The sequence below is a fragment of the Camelus ferus genome, chromosome X (genome assembly GCF_009834535.1).
Source record: "Camelus ferus isolate YT-003-E chromosome X, BCGSAC_Cfer_1.0, whole genome shotgun sequence".
NCBI classification, from domain to species: domain Eukaryota; kingdom Metazoa; phylum Chordata; class Mammalia; order Artiodactyla; family Camelidae; genus Camelus; species Camelus ferus.
Window position 1 is genome coordinate 68,255,394 of NC_045732.1, and position 6,000 is coordinate 68,261,393.

Consider the following 6,000-nt stretch of genomic DNA (forward strand, 5'->3'; position numbering starts at 1 on the left):
AAGAATGACTCTTAAATGCATTATGCTGAGTGAAAGAACCCTTCTATATAAAGAGTACGTACTTTGTGATTCCATCATACGAAATTCTAGGAGAGGTAGAACTAAGCTATGGCGCAAAAATATCAGAACACTGGTTATCTCTGAAGGGCATTGTGGGCAGGGAATGACTGGGAAGGAGCATGAGGGAAATTTATGATGATCCTAGTCTGTATCTGGACAGAAGTTTGGATTATAAACTTGTATGTATGTGTCAAAACCCAGCCAATGTATCACTAGATTCCTACATTTGTTATATGTAAATTTTACATTAAAAGAAAAGAAAAGAAGCTTAGAAAATTACTGAACTCGAGCTAATAACACGCATACTGAAGTGTTTAGGGAGAAGTGTACCAAAGTCTGCAACTTATTTTGAAATGCCTTACAACAATAATACAACAGATTGATGAATGTATAGATAGGGTGTTTAGATGGGAAAGTGTGTTAAAAAGCAAGTTCAATAAAATGTAAACTGTAGAACTCTGTATGGTGGTATGGTGGGTATATAAATGTTCACTGAAAAATTCTTTCAACTTTTCTGAGTCTTTGGAAGCTTCACAAGAAAATGCTGGAAAAAATTTAACTTCACAAGAAAATGCTGGAAAATTTTTAACTTCAAAAAAAAAAAAAAAGTAACATAAAAGATCCTTCATGAATCCAAGCCAGCAGCTCTCATTTAAAACTGAAGCACACCATGCTTTCAGCATTGAGTAAGAACAAGGTGAAATAAATTAATCAAGGGCAAAACATGGTGTCTTTCAAATGATTTTCAGGGCTTTGATTTATTGTTTAGGAAGGAGGTAGGCACTCATTCCTCAGAAAACAAGAATCAGCATTTCTAGAGGAGAAAAGGGAGCCAGGTGCCTATTTCTGGATTTATCTGTAAAGCTGTGTGGGTGAGTGCAAAAAAAAAAAAAAAAAAAAAAAAAAAAAAAAAAAAAGAACAGAAAAAAACAAGCACAGCCATATAGCAGGAACCTTCCTCTCATTTCCTAGGCTATGTACTGAGTATTTTATCAAGGAAGTAACAAAGGGATTCATGCTCCCTCTGTGAATCTTCCAAATTCTATCCTTATCCTTTCCCTAGATTGAAATCTGAAATCCATTCACAGATCCTATACTTAAGGTCAGGCTTTGATCCCAGCTAGGTGCAAGAAAGACTCTATAGCAAGCTCTAAATAGACAGGGATATGGTGGTGTGGGGTGGATGAGAGTCTGGTAGGCGGGCTGCTTAAGTAACCTGCGAGTCTTGAGGGAAGGGGTTAGAAGAAGAGGGAGGAAGGAAAAACCATTTTGATGATCCCCACGCACCTGCACAAATAACCCCCAAAAATATACAAATAATGCAGTTCACAGTAGACAAATTCAAAAATCATTTAAAGCCCAAAGGAAAAATAAATCCAGCAATAATACAATCACCCAGAGATAGTATATTTCCATCCAGGAATTTTTTCTTTCTATGCTTTCTGATTTTTTTAATTTTATTTTTTTTATTTTGAGATAACTGTAGATTTTATATGCAGTAGTAAGAAAAAAAAATACTGAGAGGTCTCATGTAACCATTACCCAGTTTCCCCCAATGGTAGCATCTTGCAAAACTATAGTACAATATCATCACCAGGATATTGGCATTGATACAGTCAAGATAGAGAACAGTTCCATCACTGCAAAAATCCCTCATGAGTGCTCATTTATAGCCTCATCCACTTCCTTCATATATCCACCCACTCAGCCTCTGGCAATCATTAATCTGTTCTCCATTTCTATAATTTTGTTATTTCAAGAATGTTATATAAATGAAGCATATAGTGTGTAACCTCTGGGATTGGCTTTTTCCCACTCAGCACAGTTCTCTGGGGATTCATCCAGGTTGTGTGTTTCAATAGTCTTTGACTCTAACGTGAGTCTCTTGTAGCAGTATACAGTTGGATCATGTTTTTTTTTTTTCAATCCATCCATTCTGACAATTTAATCTTTTAATTGTAGAGTTTAATCCCTTCACATTTTGATTTATCTACAGTGTTTTTGAATATATCTTTTTATATAGCTTTTTTATTGGCTGCTCTAGATTCTATGCTATATATACATAACTTACTACACCAGTTCATATAAAGTATAGAAAACTTATCTCCCCTTTCTCCCTTTAATTCATCTACATACATTTGAAAGCACATCAGAAAGTGTTATAATCTTTGCTTCAACCATCAAATATAATATAGAAAACACTAGAGAACAAGAAAAGTTTAGTGTATTTACACACATTTTTTCTTATTTTCTTTCCTTCTTCTTGGCATTCTTTTTTTATAGAGAACTTCCTTTAGCCACTTTTTTTACGGAAAGTCTCCTGGTGGCATTCTCTTCATTTTCCTCCATCTGAAAATGTTTTCATTTCTCTTTCATTCCTCAAGGATATTTTTGCTATTTATAGGATTCTGGGTTAACAGGTTTTTTCTTTTAGATCCTGAAAAATATTGTGCCACTTCATTCTGGCTTCCAGTATTTCTGATACGAAATTTGATATCATTCTAATTGTTTTTCCCCTATAGGTAAGGCATCATTTTCTCTGGCTGTTTTTCAAATATTTTTCTTTCTCTAGTTTTCATTAATTTAATTATAATGTATCTTGGCATAGATCACTTTGGGTTAGGAAGGTTTCAGTCATTATTTTTTAAAGTAACTTTCTGGCCCTGATCTCGTTCCCCTTTCCTTCTGGGACTCCAATGACACAAATTTAAGATCTTTTGTTATAGTCCCACACGTCTCTGAGGTGCTTTTCTCCGGTCTTTTTTCTCTTCATTGTTCAGATGGTGATTTCTATTGTACTATTTCCCAGTTCACTGAATCTTTCTTCTGTCCACCACATTCTGCTCGTGAGCCTATGCAATGGTGCTTTTTATGTCAGTTACTGTATTTTTCAATTCCAAAATATCCATTTGGTTCTTCTTTATATCTTCTATTTAATTGCTGAGATTTTCTGTTTCTTGGCTGAGGCTTTTCTTTTGAAAAATTATTTGAATCGAGAGGCTTCACAATTACATTTTAGAGTGATTCTATAATTGCTGCTTTAAAATCTTTCTCAAATAATCTTAACACCTCTATCTTCCCAGTGTTGGCATCTATTGATTGTCTTTTTTCACTCAGTTTGACCTAGTCCTGGTTCTTGTCATGATGAGCAATTTTCAACTGAAACATGAACATTTTCATATTATGTTCTGAGTCTCTGAATCTTATTTAAACTTTCTGTTTAAGTTGACTTTATTTGACACCATTCCAGTTGGGGAAGGAGAGAGTGCCACCTCATTAGTGGGCATAGGATCCAAGTTTGCCACTTGGCCTTTGTTGACATCCGAGTTAGGGAAGTGCTCCTCATTTCTGCTGTGCAGGGGTGGGAGTTTTGGCTCTCCAAGCAGCTTCAACTGACATAATGTTAAGCATGGTTTCTTTACTTCCCACTAGGTCTCTTCTGATACCACACTAGTAGAGAATGTAAGGGACACCTTGCTACTGCTTGTGGGCATGGAAGTCCAGGCCTTCCAGGTGGTCTCCCTGACATCATCGTGGAAGGAGGGCTCATTATTGCCTGGTGGGGATGAAAGTCTCAGCTCTATACTTTGACCTATCCTATAGGTGTTCATGACAGCCTTGCAAGGCAGCAGTCTATACTACGCACTTGGCCTTTGCTGGTGGGGGTGGGGATGAGGTCATGGTTTTTTCAGTGGTGCTTGACTGGAGTAGAACAATTATTTTATGAATGTTTTATATATTACTAAGCTGTCCCTTTCCTGGTCCTTTGCCTAGAGAAAGCAGGCTTTCATTGTTGGGCTTTTTTTTCTATACCCATTGATGTTTCTGGGTTGCTGGCTTCTTCAGCTTTAAGTCTGAGAAATATAAGCTAAAAAGAAAACTCAGGGAACTGACCAGTGTATCATTCTTCAGGTCTTGAGGTCCCTAAGCAGTCTGCATTCTTTACTCAACCTTTTAGAATTTTTGCATGGTTGTCTTATATATAATGTCTAGGGTTTTGAACAGTATTTGGTGGGAGGAATGGGAAAAAAAATATGTCAACTCCATCTTCCTGGACCAGATTTATGTTTACATTGCCCTAGACTCTTTCAGTCCTCCAGTGTGACAGCCACTGTTATTTCACACAAGGACCATAGGGCTGAAGAAGTAAGAAGAAGTAAGTAAATCAATAGTATCTTTGATTGTAGATCAAGGAGGGAAAGAAACACAGCTTGATATATTTGCGTCTCTGTGGGGTTTTGTTTTGTTTTGTTTTGCTTTTTCTGGGGGGGAGGTAATTATGTTTATTTATTTGTTTTAATGGAGGTACTGGGGATTGAACCCAGGACCTTATGCATGCTAAGCACGTGCCCTACCACTAAGCAATACCCTCACCGCTGTTGCATCTTTGTGTTCAGATAGACAGAACCAATCCAAGAGTAGTCACTCTCATCATCACTGCCCCCAGATTGATAAAGCTCTGTGGGGATGGGACACAGAATAAAAATTTTTTGAAGGGACAGGGAAGAATCAAGGTGGATACGAAAACAGGAAAAGAGCAGTGACAATTAATAGGGTGTTTTGGTCAGCAATTCTAAAGTGTGTATGAGGGGGTCCCCCACACCACCAAGCAATTCTTGGACACAAGCAAGGTGTCTTACAATTCAGCTCAACTCTGACCCAGAGATATCTCACCTGGAGATAGCATCAGATTGAATAGGTTAAGGGCTCAGTCTTGCAAGACTGTCCCCCTCCCCCACTTCAGATGGCAATCACGAGTCCAGGTTGTCACTTGTGCTCCTGACCAACCAGCTCTAGATCAGAGGTTCCAACAACCATCCCCCTTAAGTTCAATTAATTTGCTAAAGCAGCTCACAGAACTCAGAGAAAGATTTTACTTACTGGATCACCAGTTTAATATAAAAGGGTATAACTCAGGAACATCCAGATAAAAGAGATGCATAGTGCAAGGTATGGGGAAAGGGCACAGAGCTTCTGTTCTCTCTCCAAGCGCACCACTTTCCCAAATCTCCACGTGTTCACCAACCCATCATTTTGGGTTTTTATGGAGGCTTTATTACATAGTCATGATTGATTAAACCACTGGACATTGGTGGTTGATTCAATCTCTAGCATCCCCTCCCTAGAGGTCAGGGGGTGGGGCTAAAATTTCCAACCCTCTGGTCACTGGTTGGTTCTCCTGGCAACCAGCCCCTATCCTTAGGTGGGGGTCTAAAAGTCACCTCATTAACATAACAGAAGACACCTTTATTATTTTCATCACTTAGGAAATTCCAAGAGTTTTAGGAGCTCTGTGCCAGAAGTGGGAATGAAGCCCATATATATATATATAATATATATATTGTAAACCAAAATAGTACTATATCATTGAGAAGTCAAAGCTGATACATGAAATAATGGGTGCCTATTACAAAAATTCCATAAGTGTTAGCTTGGCTGGTACAAGCACTAATGGTAGCAGGAAGAAGGGAGGACTCAGAAAACAAACAGCAAGGAGGTGGGAATGAATATAGTATTATTCCTGGGGACAGGGACCTGTCTGCCTGACAGAAGATCTTTACATAGGAGCAAGGAGAGTTGGTGGATTAGGATGACGCTATATATATATCTATCTTGGAAAATCAGAGCGATGTATGTAGCTGATGTGGTAAATTGATGGGTCAGCACTTGTTGAAGGGACCGCATGAAAGAAAAGCCAAGATGCAGCCATATTGAGTTTTTGTGCTCAGTCACCTAATAAGCTGGTTGGCAGCTGCAATTCTCCAGGCATGATGGGTGAAATACGGTGAAGCAGAGAGTCATCTCCATGTGAGGGACCATACCTAAATAAATAGTGGGGATAGGAGTCTGAAACAAGACTGATGACAACCTAAGAGCTCCAGGATTAAGTAATCAGATATAGAAAAATAATCTTTCTAGAGGAAAAGAGTAGTGATACAA